The sequence below is a fragment of the Kogia breviceps genome, chromosome 6 (genome assembly GCF_026419965.1).
Source record: "Kogia breviceps isolate mKogBre1 chromosome 6, mKogBre1 haplotype 1, whole genome shotgun sequence".
Classification (NCBI taxonomy): Eukaryota; Metazoa; Chordata; class Mammalia; order Artiodactyla; family Physeteridae; genus Kogia; species Kogia breviceps.
Window position 1 is genome coordinate 110,228,359 of NC_081315.1, and position 16,727 is coordinate 110,245,085.

Genomic DNA, 16,727 nt, shown 5'->3' on the forward strand with positions numbered 1-16,727 from the left:
CTTGGAGCTGATGTCTGCTTAGGCTATTTCATAGCTTGTTGAAAACAGATGAGACAATGTCAATTAAGTAGTAACCAGAATGTATAATATTTTAATTGAATATAGCCATTTCCTTACACACTTATTGACTGATTGACTATGATGACTTTGCAGACTGAGCGTGCAAAGAGTGGTGGAGAGCATTAAAGCCTTGCTGACATGGGGGAAATAGTGGGGAGAGGCCTGGGCTGAGAGCCAGGAAGCCTGGTTTAGTTGTGACTCATTTACAACTCACTTTGTGGCCTTGACTTACCTCTCTGTCCTTCAGTCTGTCATTGCGAGTGTAAGGTGTGAGTCCATCCACCCCACAAAATTCTGGGGAAGGTTATCTCTGCTAATAAACATGAAAAAGTTTTGTAAGTTGCAATGATTTATAAAAATGTTATTTATCCCAGTTATGTAATTTGCATGATCTCATCCATTTTCTAGAACAACGTGTGAAACAGGCTTGGGGGTAACATCTTTAAGTTCAGAAGGTCCAGGAGACACACTCTCACATCATCAACTTTGCCTTTGCTTGAAGGGGTCCTTTCCAGATGCCTGGCCACATTCCTATAAAGACAACTCCCTCTCGGGGAGTCAGGAGTCCAGACACTCAGAGTGAACCTGAGTCATCGGTGGCTTCAAACCATCTCTAGCCCAAGATCTGTTACAGTTATGTCCCCTCTTCTGTTTGATTACTTATTCATTATTTCTTATTACCTTAGTCTTGTTTTATCCGTTTTATTTTAGTGTCGGTACCCTGAGATCTTCCCGGAATTAGGAGGCTCATAACCATTAAATATGTCAGCGGGAGGAACACATAAGCCTTGGAGGTGTTGCAGGTTGAACCGTGTCTCCCAAAAGAGATGTTGAAGGTCCTAACCCCGAGTTATCTCAGAATGTGAACTTAATTTGGAAATAGGGTCATTGCAGATGGAATTAGTTAAGATAAAGTCACACTGGAGTAGGGTGGGCCCTAATCTAAGATAACAGATGTCTTTACAAGAAGAGGACACACATGGAGAAGGCCAGGTGAGGATGGAGACAGAGACAAGTTGTTTGGCTATAAGCCAAGGATGGCAAACGACACCAGCAGGTGAGAGAAAGGCACAGGACAGATGCTCCCTGGATCCTTCAAGAGAGAACAGCCTTGCCCTGCTGACACCTTGGTCTCAGACTTCTAGCCTCTGGAAGTGTGAGAGGACACATGTCTCTGGTTTTAAGCCACCCAGTTTGTGGTGCTTTGTCATGCAGCCCTAGGAAATGAATGCAGATGGGGATGTGAGGGCTCTGATTTCCAGCCTTGCCTGGCTATACACTGGCTGCTTATCCACCGGCAAGTCTCTGGACGCCACGCTTCCTGTCTGCAAAAAGAGGGGGTTGTGTTGGATCAGCATTTGCCAATTTTGCTGATAATTAGAATTACCTGGGGCACATTGAATGATAGTTTATTAGACCTTCCCATTGGGTTTTCAGAATCAGTGGGTCTGGGTGGGGGCCAGAAATCTGTTTTTAAGGAAATCTCCAGGTGGTGGCAGTGACCGACGTCATGCTGTCACTGCCCTCTCTGGTGTTCTAGGTTTTTTCAGAGCCAGGCTTTGCCCCTTGACTCCACACACTATGCAAGCCTACCCTGGATGGTGCATGTTGGAATCCATGCCCCTATACCCAGATTGCAAACCCAAGAGGGCAGATCCATGTCTGTATCTCCAGCATGTTGCCTGGAAGATGGCTAGTGCTTAGGAATCAGGCATCGAACAAAGGGATAAATCATCTTTACATTCAAATGTCCTGCTCTAGGACATGTGATCAAAGACCTTGCAAGCTCTCAAATGCACCTCCCTTCCTCCAGGCTGGTCTGGCCCCTCTGTGCTCTTTCGGAGGAATAAATGATGCAGACACAGTTCTAAGACACTTGGTCCTGTGAAGTGGGTTCTGTGACTCTTGTCTTTTACAGATAGGGAAGAAACTGAGGCTCAGAGAGGTTAAGTGACTTACCAATGTCACAGAGCCAGTGGTAGAGCTGGGGTTTGAAGCTGGTTAGTGGTCTAGTATCAGCATCTTAATCTCTCCATCGCTCACTATCCCACTACTCAAAGCGAATCCCTTGCCAACAGGACCCAGTCTAAGCAACAGGGTTCCTCCCATCTTCCTGTCTCACCGACCTCTCTGGAAAGATCTCCCGTCACTCTCCTCTCCCCCGCAGTCTACAGTCCGGCAACTACTTGCCCTTTTGGCCCTTCTCCCTCGGCTGTCCTTCTGCTGGAAATCTCTTTTCCTTCCCACCCAGAGAGCTTTTCCTTCTGGGCTGCGGGGATAGTTAGTCCCTTGTGTCTTTGACAATTGTAACACACAGCCCAGTGCTCCAGGTGGCTCAGCCTCTCCTTTCCTTCAAGTCTTTGCTCACATGTCACCTTTGTAGGGATGCCTTCCAGAACCATCTTTTAAACATTTGCCATCTCCTTATCCCCACCACCCTACACTCCCATCTCCCTCCTTTAATGATTTTTTCCCCCCATGGCATCTCTCACATTCTAATATACTGCATCATCTACTTATGTGTTTTATTTATGATCTCTCTCCCTCCCTGAATGTCAGCTCCACGAGGACAGGAATTTTTGCTGTGTTTTTTCATTGTTCCATCCCAGCACCTGGAACAGTGCCTGGACCACAGTGCACATGCGGTGCATGTCTGCTGGCTGGCTGGACAGACGGACAGTTTCCTCACTGTTACACTTCTCTGCTGTGCATCTGTCTCCCTCCTATGAGTGCCAGCTCCTTCCAGGAGGGACTTTATCTGATTGATTTCTGTATCCCAGCAACTCACCAAGGGCCTGCCTCTTAGTAAGTCCCCGGGAAACCTTTGTTGAATAAATGACCGAATAAGCGAATGAATGAATGAATGGACCAAGGGATTTCTTTCCCAGAGGAGAGCTTGCTTGGCAACACGCAGTGAATAGGTGTCCATGTGTAGCTTCACCTGTGGCTCCTCCTCAAGGAATAAGCCCCCTGCACTGCTGCTGGGACGTTTATAGCCCCGGGACCAGGGTCAGGGCTGTAAAAGTTGGACAGAGTCTGCAGGCCTGGGCCCAACAGTGACATCAGCTGGTGTTGGCCTTGATTCGGCCCCTCCCTTGCTCTGCTCCTTTGCCCCTCCCCAGAGGGACCATTTGGCTTCTCCTGACCTCCTCCAGACCTCACCAGGTTGGAAAGGTGGGGCTGGCAGCTGGGGCTCCAACGTCAAGGGGATTTCAGACTCTGTATGCGTCTGTCTGGGAGGACCGTTCCTGTAATCTTAACCTTCAGGGTGACAGCCAATGGAGGAGACAGGCTCAGTGGTCCACTGAGTGCACAATTCAGAGAAACCCAGGGATTCTGTTTCCTTTTTTTGTGTGTGTGCTTATGCTTCCATGAAAGTTAACTCATCTGCTTAACTCATTTTTTCTTTCAAGGAAACAAAATGCTTCGCTCCATCCGTTTATCTATTCATTCCTTCAAATAGCATATTGATTTCCTTCCATTTTTTCTTCTGCTAATTAATTCATTAGCTAATTCATTGTAAAGAATGTTTATTGAGCGCTCACTGCTTTCAGAACACTGTCCTAGGTGCTGGACGCAGCAGAGAATGTGACAGCCTGGCAGGGCTAGGGTTTCGGGGGGGGGGGGGGAAACAGAATCTACCCCAGATGGTGAAGGGAGGACTTACAGAGGCCCTGGCAGAGGGAAAGAAACATACAAGGGACAGCAGGAAGCCTCAGCCCAAGTGCGAGGGAGGGCGGAGCTGGTTGAGAGCCTTGGAGGGTGGGGCCGCCTGGGGCAGCTGGCGTTGAGGAGGATGTAGCTGTTACCAGAGCAGGGAGGGAGCTGGGAAGAAGCGCCCCCAACTCCTTCTCTTCACACCCCTCACCTACTCCTGGGCTGACAGCCAGTTGCAAGAGAGCAGGCCAGCCAGGGCAGGAGCAGGGCAGAGAAGGTGGAGGACCAGAGCTGGGAGGCGAAGAGTGGCCAGCACAGAAAACCAAATCCCAGCTCTCTGGGCTACAGGTTCCTGTTGGAGGACACGGATCAACAAACAGGTAACTAGTCACCAGGTGGTGATGGGCGCCATTCCCAAAGTAAAGAGGTAGGGTAGACGGAAATGAGGGGTTGATTATGTGGGCTGCATTTAGCATCAGGAGGTCAGGGGTCCTCTCCAGTGGGTCCTATCTGAGCGGAGACCAGAGGGAAGTGAGCAGGGAGCCCTTTGGGAATCTGAGGCAGGGTGTTCTCGGCAGAAGAACAGCAGGTACCAAAGGTCCTGAGACAAGCGTGTACTAGACTTGCTTGAGGACACCAAGGGGTCCAGCTGGCCAGAGTGGAGGGGAAGGGGGAAGAGAGGGTGGGGACATGGGTCGGGTATGAGTCGGTGAGGGTCAGAGCCTGTGGACCTTGCTAAGAGCTGAGGACATAACCCTGAGAGGGTCGGGAGAAGATGAAGAGAAGTGGTCAGATCCTGGGTAGATCTCAGGGGCGAGGCGGGGTGTGGACCGCAGGTAGAACAGTGATGCCATTTACCTGGAAGAGAAGACTGTAGGGGAGAAGGTTCCGACACAGTGAGTTTGAGACTCGGATTATTCATCCAAGTGGAGGGAGTAGCTGAGTGCAGCCCAGGGCGACCGCTCTGGCCTCAGGCACATGACTGTCTTCAAGTCCTTGCTCTGTCAGGAGCTGACCCAGCCACTTGCCAGCTTCATTCCATTTCGTATCCGAGTGACGATGTGCTCTGGATAGGAACGTGGGACACAGGTCTGGGCTGGTGACGTAAAACGTGGGACTGTAATATGAGTCCAAGCTCGCTCTGGGAGATGATGCCGGCAGAATAGCAGACTAATATCTCAAAAGAACCATCTTATTTGGGTTTGGATGCCAGTTTCTTTTATAGAACGGAGATGGGGAGGAGATGAGGAAGTAAAGTAAAAAGGCCATAAGATTTGCAAATGTCGGGCTTCCCTGGTGGCGCAGTGGTTGAGAATCCGCCTGCTGATGCAGGGGACACGGGTTCGTGCCCCGGTCCGGGAAGATCCCACATGCCGCGGAGCGGCTGGGCCCGTGAGCCATGGCCGCTGAGCCTGCGCGTCCGGAGCCTGTGCTCCACAACGGGAGATGCCACGACAGTGAGAGGCCCGCGTACCACAAAAAAAAAAAAAAAAAAAAAAAAAAAAGATTTGCAAATGCCCCTTGGAATGGCCAGCCTCAGGGAGGAGATGTGTTAATTTCTTCTTTCTTGTAGCCATCCACAGGCGAACAAAGGCACTTTGGTTTACCATTCAGGCAGAGGGGCAGGGTTCCCCACCTCCCCCCAGGCAGGCCATTGTGTATAGACAGTATCCTTTTAGTGAACAAAAGCAGTGGAAAGCAAAGGTTAAAGTAAAAGAAACAGGTCCAACAAGTAGTCAGATTTGCCTCTTCCCTGTTACAGGACTCCCTAGTGTAGAGATGGGATCAGAGCCACCCAGGAGACCGGGGGGCAAGTGCAGAGAGGAGAAGGGGAGGCCCCAGAAGAACCTGGAGGGCGGCCAGTGAGGCGGGAACAACCCAGCAAGCTCAGGGAAGGGGCTTGGGTGAGCCTCCAGGTCTCAGCAGGATCTGAGCTGACCATGTCTGGTCCACAGCCTTTCTTTGACATCTAATCCGGACCCTCTGAATTTATGAAAGATTGACATAGAGACGTTAAAAACTAGGTACTATTTAAGAGTCTCTACTGGGTGCTGAGTATCATGTCCACACACGGCTACTGATCCCCACACATGTTGTTATGGGACATGCTGTTTACCATACAGGTAAGGAAGCTGAGCTCAGAGAGGGTAGCTGAGTTGCTTAAGGTCACACAGCTGGTGGGCAGCAGAGTCAGGGTTTGAAGCTGGGTCACTATGGATGCCAAAGCCTTGATCTGCCAACTCAAACCAAACTGATGAGTAGGGAGGAGGGTCTGAATTTAGAACATTCCATTCCACCATTTTTTTAAAAAAACAGGTTGAAAATTTTAATTTATTTCAAAATGGTAACTGAGTCGAGGCATGTTGGCTGGAAGATGGGACAAGAAAGTTTGTAGAAGGACCCAGAAAAAAGAGGAGTGATCAACTTCACCAAAGCTGCTGGGAGGCTACAGGGAATTGACTACTGACTTCAGATGATTGAGAGGTGCCCTGGGTCAAAAACCCCACGGGCACGAGCTGAGGAGAGAAATGAAAATGACACAGTGAGTTCCTGTAACAAGACCAAGGAAACAGGTGGGAGTGGGAGGTCATGGGGTCAAGGGGAGGGTTTTTTTAAAAAAATTGCGGTGAAATTTACTTAACATAAACTTAACCATTTTAAAGTGAACAATTCAGGGACTTCCCTGGCTGTCCAGTGGTTCGGACTCTGTGCTTCCATTGCAGGGGACTCTGTGCTTCCATTGCAAGGGGCTCGGGTTTGATGCCTGGTCCAGGAACTAAGATCCCGCATGCTGCGCAGTGCCAAAAAAACAAAAACAAAACTGCAAAGTTCAGTGGCATTTAGTACATTAACAATATTGTGCAACCACCACATCTGTCTAGAACCAAAACATTTTCACCACCCCAAAAGCAACCCCTTGACCCATTAATAGCTGCTTCCCAATTGCCTCCTCCCCTGGCCCCAGGCAACTACTAATCTGCTTTCAGCCTCTGTAAATTTGCCTCTTCTGGACATTTCATTTAAATGGAATCATACAACAGTTGACCTTCCAAATCTAGCTGTTTTTCACTTAGCATGAGGGTTTCAAGTTTCTACATTGTAAAACATGTCAGAACTTCATTTCTTTCTTTGGCTGAATAACATTCCATTGTATGGAGAGACCACAATTGCTTATCTTTTCATTTGTTGATGGATATTTGGGCTGTTTCCACCTTTTAGCCATTGTGAATACCACTGCTGTAAGCTTTCCTGTACAAGTTTTTGTTTGAACACCTTTTTTCAATTCTCTTGGGTCTAGACCTAGGTGTGGAATGGCTGGGTCATATGGTAATTCTACGTTTATTTTTTGAGAAACCATCAAACTATTTTCCACCATGGCTGAACCGGTTTACATCCCCACTAGCAAAGTACAAGGGCTCCAATCTTTCCACATCCTTGCCAACAGTTAGTTTTGTTTTTGTTTTTTAATTGGTGACATTAAGAGGTTTTTGTACAGAGCCTGGGATGACCTAAGAGAGAGGGAGAAATGGATGCTACTGAAATGAGATAATTGCTGGAAGGAAGGAAATTTTTGAAAAGGTGAAAGGGATGCACCCATAAGACCCACAAATGGGAGGTGCTCCCAAGTGAGAAGTCTGTCTGGATGCTGGGCTGCCAAAAAAGAAAGAAGAGAAAGGTGTCTGACATCAAGGTCTCACCCTGACGGACTTGTTCTCTCTGGTGAGGGCCTTGCCCACACAGCGGCAATGAACGGGTGTCAGGGCAGACAGAGCAGGTGGTCTCGCTTTAAAAGCGTCAGTTCTCATCCACAAGGCATGGTGCTTTGGGCAAGTGGGGTGATCTCTGACATCCCAGCAGGCTCAGCAGTAGAATGGAGGTAACAAGAGCTCAGGGGCTGTTCTTCGAATTAGATGAGGCTATGCCTAACCAGTGCCCGGAACATAGTAGGTGCTCACTAAAAGTAGGTCCCTTCCAGTGGCTCACCCTTCTGATTAGACTGTGAATTTCCTGACAGGGTTTCCCTTCTTTGCAGCCTTCTCAGCATCTAGCACTGCATTGGCCTCACAGTAGGAGCTCCGTAGACATTTGTAAAAGAATAAATAAAGGAACAGAATAAAAATAATGAGCGATAAAGAGATTTCTCAACAGTAAGTGCAATAGCAAATATTTACCTGGAGCTTGCTACATTGCAGGCCATTTCAAAGGTATACACCCAGGAGTGATTAGTGGGAATGTAAACTGGTTTAGCCACTGTGGAAAATAGTTTGGTGTTTCTCAAGAAATAAACACAGAATTACCATTTGATACAGCAATTCCATTCCTAGGTATATACCCTTGCATCTCACTTGATCTGTACGTGACCTTGAGATGATTCCCTTATCCCCACTTTGCAGAGAGGTGACTTGTCCCACGAGACATGCTGGGGAGCAGCAGTTGGGATTTGAGGTCTGACATCAAATCTCAGGCTCTGTCATCATCTTATACTTTTTATCTAGTTGCTGCTAAACCAATGGTTGAATTGTCCTGGCACCTGAGAATGATTTATTATAGCAAAAAAGATGTCAAGAGAGAGTTTGGGTGACTGCTTGGGGAAAGAAGGGGTGGGCGCCAGCTGGGTAATTGTGGAAGGTTTGAAAAGCCTGGGAAGGCAATCCCCTCTCTCCACAGCCTTTTCTTGGTGTGTCTGCATGTCCTAAAGTACAGCTGAAGCCACCCAGGCACAGAAATGTCATCTTTCTAGCGTGTGGGCCGTGCAGTCATCAGAGGTTGGTTGATAAAGACACCTTGAGTAGGTGTCTTCCAGGGATCAGGTGATTTCCTCCTGCTCTCCAGCCCTCCTTTGTCAACAACAAGGCACTGGGGAAATGGGATTAGCCATGAGGAGGTTGCCCGCTTGCTTCCAATCGATGCCAAGGGAATTGGATGGCTTTTCCAGGCTCCCAAGACAGCACTGTCTCCCAGGGCCTGAATTCATGCCTGAGCCAGGCGCAGGGTTCCTTTCCCGAGGTGGGTGGGACTCCTGGGCACCCATCTCTCTGTGCTTCACCCCTAAACCATGCATCACTTCCCACGCCCTCACCTCTCTCTGTGAACTGCTCAGAAGGAGGCTGTTGATGCCCTTGGCTGAGCTTGGATCTTGTCCCAGCTGCCCAGCAACGCTCTTAGCCCCTCACCTCTCTCCCTCACATATCTCTGCCACTCCAGCCCTCCATCTATCTCCTGGTGCTGAAAAAGAGTAGGATTAGCACGCCTGCATCACTTTTGAGCTAGAGAGAGGTCAGGAGGACAACACGCGTTCATAAAATAACAGCAATGGCCGTGACCATGGGAGCAACACTTCCCAAGTGATGGCTCTTGTGTATTTCACCACGGGCTGATTTTACTCCTCCATCGACAAAGCAGCAAGAGTTGACCCGTTGCGGGAGTCCAGCTCCTGCAGGTCCAGGAATACCCGAGGGATGGACAGTGTCGGCGAGGGGAAGTTAAATAAATCAATAACACTGTGTATGTGCAAGCATGGTCTCTCTCTTTATTTTCTCACAGTTAGATTTATATACCCTAAGTGATTACATCATCAGGTGTTGAACTAAAACCTCAGAAGATATTTATAATAGATTGTATCTAATATTTCTAGATGTACTTTTAAAGTAATTCTAAAGGTTCTCAAAACATCACTGTTTTTTCTTAGAGTAGGTTCTATCCATACTAATAACAAAGCCAAGCTAATATGTAACAAGCCATTAAAAGAAACTGGAGGAGGAAGTTTCCTGAACTTTCCTATGTGTCCCAGACGTCCGCATGGACAAATTTTTAAAATGTACCCCTAAATCATCTACAATAAATTTCACAATTTAATCTATCACTGTGTTCCTCTGGGCAAGAAGCCTTGTCTGAATGGACGAGTCAACAATTCCAATGTTGGCAGTCGACTCTGTATGATTAATTTATCCTTATACCAGAACCAATAATACCCATAATCATTTATTACTCCCATGTAGGGCCATTGTTTTTTTATTGTTGGTGTTTTCCATAGAAACAACCCTACATTTCCAGGTTGTTTGTTTTTTCTCCCACCAGCCAGGGGCTGTTGTTAAAAAGTCCCAATTCGTAGGTTTTGGTTTGGGAGGGGGAAGAGGATGTTTTACACGATTAAGCTTGGGACGGGGAGCAAATCCCCCATGTACTTTTTCAAGGCAGAAGCACAAAATTACAAAACAGCTCAGAAGAGATGTAGTCGGCTTCCTGGGTGCAGCACTGCCCTGCAGCGCTGTCTTGGTGTTGTTCCATGACCCTGGCATGGCACAGAGGCTCCAGGTTGGCTTCCAACTTCTCCCCTTTTTTTATTTTTTAAAAGCTCGTTGTGTAATTCAGTGGAGACTTGATGGATACTTTTACTTAAGATCTTGAAGATGACTGGAAGGAGAAAAAACAGGATTAATATTATAGCAGCTATTATGCCTATGTTTGTAAATAAAGTAAATAAGGTTTTTTGAGATACAAAGGATTTAATGCTATCAAAAAAGGATTGTGCAGCTTCTGCAGGGCGATCATCCAATTGAGCATTGCCAATATCATGTATTTCTTGATGTAACTTTTCTAAATCTAAACTTAAATCTGAATGATTCCAGACACCTAATATGTGAGTTTGTATTTGTTCCCAAGAGTATAAGGACTTATTAACTTTTAATGGGGTTACACAAATCCATCTATATTCCTTATGGCATCTCAGAGCTAGTCTTACTTTTAAGATTCATAAGTTCCTGTCCTATATGTAAAATTGCTTCCTCCAAGACATCTACTTTCTATCTATTTATTCCTGCGTAGCAAGAGCTAGAGAGACATTTTTAGAAAGTTCATTTACATGGTGAGCGGTATGTACTTGTTGAGTCAAAGCAATCGTTGAAAGGGAAAAGGAGGTAATTACAGTAATCAAAGTGGATATGCCTAAAATTAGAGTAGCAGCAAATTTTTTGGCGCGCAGTAACAATTGCGTTTCTTTTATGACTTGTAATCCATAATCATCATAACATACACCTGGTAATTTAACTGGAAGCATTATGTACGGCGGGCGCTTTAAAATCATCAACACTTGTACTTTAAGATCAGGATGTACACAACTAGTTAATATACAATCATAACATACTGACCAAAATTAAGTCCCATTTTGAAATATATCAAGCTTTAGAGAATCATTGGAAATTAAGAAAACATATGGCGCAGCAATACAGGCTTGTACAGCATACATGTCAGTTTTTGACTGTCTATGTAACATTACAGGGTAGGTAGCAGCAATAGCCTTCCGGAGATAAGGTTGAACGTATATAGAACCATTATAAGATAGGGTTAGGATAGGAGGAACCCAAGCACTATTATGCCATCTATTAATGCGAGTAGGAGGAGGAATAAAGGATTCATTCCAGGTATATTGTACATTTGCATGTTGTAAGTACTTTCTATAATCTACAGAAGGGTCTGGATTGCTCCAGTCATGAATATATTGAGAAATACAGGAGATAGAAATGTCTATTCTGGCTGGCCAGAACAGCAAGCATAGCAACAAAGAGATTAGTAGGTGTCACCGTGGCACCTTGGCCACGGTGATTATCTTCTCTGCTTCTTGAGTGAGGTGTTTAATTTGTCCCCATGTCGGTGGTTCAGCGGAGAGAGTGGAGTTGGTACGGCGCTTACGCGGACGCAGCTGTGGGCGCTCCGTCAAGCTGAGGTTCTTCATCTGCTGAGACAGCGGTCTCACAGCGGATGTCTCCGGAGGTGGCGACTTGCGCTTGACTGGAAAGTATAGGGGTGGGGGTGGAGGCCCCGACATGTCTGAGGAGACGGTCTGGCACCCACAAAGGTGAATTTGCGTCCTGTGGAAATATGCAAGCATACCCTCTTCCACAAGTTAGTAAAACGTCAGGTCCTTTCCATTGTCCTGTGAGTAAATCTTTCCATTTTATCATGGGTTTGGGTTTACTTATATCAGGATTCCGATGTCTTAACACAGCAGTATTTCCTTGAGAATCCATATTTAAATTATTAAGAACAAATAGTGTTGGAAGCCAACCTGGAGCCTCTGTGCCATGCCAGGGTCATGGAACAACACCAAGACAGCGCTGCAGGGCAGTGCTGCACCCAGGAAGCTGACTACATCTCTTCTGAGCTGTTTTGTAATTTTGTGCTTCTGCCTTGAAAAAGTATATGGGGGATTTACCCCACCCCCCACCCCCCCACAACTCCCCCACAACCCCCCCACCCTGTCCCAAGCTTAACCGTGTAAAACATACCCCCCCCCCCAAACCAAAACCTACGAATTGGGACTTTTTAACAACAGCCCCTGGCTGGTGGGAGAAAAAACAAACAACCTGGAAATGTAGGGTTGTTTCTATGGAAAACACCAACAATAAAAAAACAATGGCCCTACATGGGAGTAATAAATGATTATAGGTATTGTTGGTTTTGGTATAAGGATAAATTAATCATACAGAGTCGACTGCCAACATTGGAATTGTTGACTCGTCCATTCAGACAGATCTTCTTGCCTGGAAAAACACAGTGATAGATTAAATTGTGAAAAATATTGTAGATGATTTAGGGGATACATTATTAAAACCTGTCCATGTGCACCTCTAGGACACATAGGAAAGTTTAGGAAACTTCCTCCTCCATAGTTTCTTTTAATGGCTTGTTACCTATTAGCTTGGCTTTGTTATTAGTATGGATCGAACCTACTTGAAGAAAAAACAATGATGTTTTGAGAACCTTTAGAATTACTTTAAAAGTACATCTAGAAGTATTAGGTACAATCTACTGTGAATATCTTCTGAGGTTTTAGTTAAACACCTGATGATGTAATCACTTAGGGTATATAAATCTGACTGTGAGAAAATAAAGAGAGAGACCATGCTTGTACATACACAGTGTTATTGATTTATTTAACTTCCCCTCGCAGACGCTGTCCATCCCTCAGGTATTCCTGGACCTGCAGGAGCTGGACTCCCGCAAAATAGGGCATGTTGGAGAATGTGATGTGGAGAACTGTGTTTAAATTCTCCTTGTTGTAATTTTTGTATTTGTGTCTTTAGGGTTTGATGAGCCCTTTCCACTATGGCTTGTCCCTGGGGATTATAAGGGATGCCAGTGGAATGAGAGATATGAAATTTTTGACAGAACTCTTTAAAAGGTTTTGAAACATAAGCTGGAGCATTATCTGTCTTTAAGGCTTTGGGGATTCCCAAAAAGGCAAAACAGAAAAACAGATGTTGCATTACATCCTTAAAAGCTTCTCCAGTTCTAGCAGAGGCTAATATTACATGAGAATAAGTATCTACAGAAACATGAACATAAGAAAGTTTCCCAAAAGTTGCGATGTGAGTCACATCCATTTGTCACAACATATCGGGCAGTAACCCGCGAGGTTCACTCCCATAGGCAAAACAGGTTGATGAGAAGGACAATTTTTTACTATTGATCTTGCTACTTCTCGAGATAAGTGGAATTGATGCCGGAGGACAGAGGAATTTTGATGATGCAAATCGTGAGAAGCTTTCGCCTCCTCTATACAAGAATAAATCGTAGATTTAGTTAACTCATAAGCCTTATTGTTACCTTCATGTATAGCTCCAGGCAAATTAGAGTGAGCTCACAGGTGACCAATATAATATGGGAGGGAGCGAGTCCAGATCTGTTTTTGTAGCTGGTTTAAAAGGTCAAAAATTGTTGTCCTTTGTTCTGGCAGGACTGCTGTTTCTATATGAGGAAATAGTCTGACCACATACTGAGAATCAGAATATAAATTAAAAGTGTGATTTTGTAACTCAACAAAAACTTGTATTCTTGCTATTAGCTCTGCTCTCTGAGCAGAAGTTTCTTGAGTCTGTATTACCTTAGGAGTTTTATTAATCAATATAGCAGCTTTTCCATTAGATGATCCATCCGTAAATACCAATATCGCTCCCGGAATAGGCTTATCTGTATAATATTTTGGAAATATAACAGGATGTTTAGCAAAAAATTGAATCAGGGGATGTTTGGGTACATGGAATAAAATCTGTCCAGTATAGAAACTTAAAGCTATTTGCCAGTCTTCATTGGATTGTTGCAATATCTGTAATTGTTCTTAACAAAGCTTGACAGGTACTGTTCGCATTTTCAAAAGCCAGTTGCTTAGATAGCATATCAGCTGCTTCCTCATTACTGATAACTCTTTTAACAGCCTTTAGCAGCCATGAGACAAAATCCTCATATGCCTCATCAGGTTTTTGCTTAATTTCACCCAGTGTGGTTGCTTTGCCAGATGTTAAAGGAAGAGCCTTCCAGGCATTTACAGCACATGCAGTTATTTGCAATAATATTTCTTTTTCTACATACATTTGACTTTGTGCTGTATCATAATCTCCTGTTCCTATTAGCATATCTAACGTAATATGTGGTTTCCTTTTTTTTATTTATGGCTGTTTGTTTTTTAGCCAGATCTTCATATTCAGTTCTCCAAAGGAGATATTGACCTCCAGAGAGGCAGGCTTTAGCCACTTGTGTCCAATCATAAATAGTCATCCATCTGTTAGCTAGAGCATCCCATAATGTAAGAGCATATGGTGCCAAAGGCCCATAATCTGCACAGGCTACTTTTAATTCCTTTATAATTTTATAAGGGAGGGGTTCCCAATTGACCTCATCATCAATTTCTCCTTCAAATACCACAGGGACACAAGCAGCCAATTCAGGATCTTCTATAGATGGTGCTCTACGAGAGGGAAATTTAGGTTTGTGATGATATGTGTCTTCTAATTTGTTTGGAGGAGGGGGGCGCCCCAAGGGCAACTCATGTCTGTATTGTGTCAAAGAGGGATAAATAGGTTTGGGAGGTGGTTGCAATTCTTTAGGATCCATAGGAGGAGGCAACCTGTCTACAGCAGGAAAGCCCCAGGGGTCTTGATCCCTGTGATAGGCTGCTGCAGCTTCATCTAAGTCAGCCTGATCTTCAGGAGGCAGTATATCATCATCATCATCATTATTATTAGCCTTTAAGGCGCATTTTTTTTTTTTTTTTTTTTTTTTTTTTTTGCGGTATGCGGGCCTCTCACTGTTGTGGCCTCTCCCGTTCTCCCGTTGCGGAGCACAGGCTCCGGACGCGCAGGCCTAGTGGCCATGGCTCACGGGCTTAGTTGCTCCGCGGCATGTGGGATCTTCCCGGACCAGGGCACGAACCCGTGTCTCCTGCATCGGCAGGCGGATTCTCAACCAGTGCGCCACCAGGGAAGCCCAAGGCGCATTTTTGACTAAAGGCAGCAGCTAAATCTTTATCTGAAGTTTTGGATGGCCACAAAGGTGTAGTTTCTCCCGGAGGCGGGGTAAAGGGAATTTTATTTCTTTCTTGAACAGGATCTAATACATCCCTTATGAGATTCCATAAGGCAATGGTATCTACTGGGACCTTCTCTGGCCCATGTAGAGTATAATAAGTTTTAAGTTGATCTCCAATTTTAATCCATGTTTCCAGATTAACTGTTCCTTCTTCTGGAAACCAAGGGCATCGCTCTCATATAAAACTAAAGAAATTAGCTAACTGATTATTAGTTACTTTAATACCTCTTACTGACAACATATGTTTAATAATATCAATAAATAACTGTCTTTCCTTAGATGCTGTATGTCCCATTTTTCTTTATTCTTAATTATTCCACCCTTCACTTACCTTGTCTATCTCTACAAGGGCTGGAAATCCTAGCTATCCCGAGACACCTTTATATATATACCACTTACCCTTCGGGTCCCTGTTCGGGCACCACTTGCGGGAGTCCAGCTCCTGCAGGTCCAGGAATACCCGAGGGATGGACAGTGTCGGCGAGGGGAAGTTAAATAAATCAACAACACTGTGTATGTACAAGCATGGTCTCTCTCTCTTTATTTTCTCAGTCAGATTTATATACCCTAAGTGATTACATCATCAGGTGTTTAACTAAAACCTCAGAAGATATTTATAATAGATTGTACCTAATATTTCTAGATGTACTTTTAAAGTAATTCTAAAGGTTCTCAAAACATCGTTTTTTCTTCGACTAGGTTCGATCCGTACTAATAACAAAGCCAAGCTTATATGTAACAAGCCATTAAAAGAAACTATGGAGGAGGAAGTTTCCTGAACTTTCCTATGTGTCCCAGAGGTCCGCATGGACAAGTTTTAAAAATGTACCCCTAAATCATCTACAATAAATTTCACAATTTAATCTATCACTGTGTTCCTCTGGGCAAGAAGCCTTGTCTGAATGGACGAGGCAACAATTCCAATGTTGGCAGTCGACTCTGTATGATTAATTTATCCTTATACCAGAACCAACAATACCCATAATCATTTATTACTCCCATGTAGGGCCATTGTTTGTTTGTTTGTTTGTTTGTTTGTGGTACGCGGGCCTCTCACTGTTGTGGCCGCTCCCGTTGCGGAGCACAGGCTCCGGACGTGCAGGCTCAGCGGCCATGGCCCACGGGCCCAGCCGCTCCGCGGCATGTGGGATCTTCCCGGACCGGGGCACGAACCCGTGTCCCCTGCATCCGCAGGCGGACTCTCAACCACTGCGCCACCAGGGAAGCCCTGTTTTTTTATTATTGGTGTTTTCCATAGAAACAACCCTACATTTCCAGGTTGTTTGTTTTTTTCTCCCACCAGCCAGGGGCTGTTGTTAAAAAGTCCCAATTCGTAGGTTTTGGTTTGGGAGGCTGGGGGGAGGATGTTTTACACGGTTAAGCTTGGGACGGGGTGGGTGGGTTGTGGGGGGGGTGGGGGGTGGGGTAAATCCCCCATGTACTTTTTCAAGGCAGAAGCACAAAATTACAAAACAGCTCAGAAGAGATGTAGTCAGCTTCCTGGGTGCAGCACTGCCCTGCAGCACTGTCTTGGATTGTTGTTCCATGACCCTGTCAGGGCACAGAGGCTCCAGGTTGGCTTCCAACAACCCGTCATCCTGCTCCTCTGGGCTTCAGACTCGATCAAACTGCATTCCTTTGTGTTT

General features: G+C 45.4%; 1 protein-coding gene across 2 annotated transcripts in view; it reads left to right on the top strand.

Annotated features, from left to right (window-relative positions):
* Positions 1-3,843: 3,843 nt before the first annotated feature.
* SLC2A9 (solute carrier family 2 member 9) overlaps positions 3,844-16,727 on the top strand; it is a 213,318-nt gene continuing 200,434 nt past the window's right edge. The window contains exon 1 of one of the 2 annotated variants that reach the window (XM_067036383.1): positions 3,844-4,097. The gene's annotated coding sequence lies outside the window, so the exon portion shown is untranslated. The remainder of the gene's footprint in view (positions 4,098-16,727) is intronic. The other variant, XM_067036384.1, reaches the window with a different exon arrangement.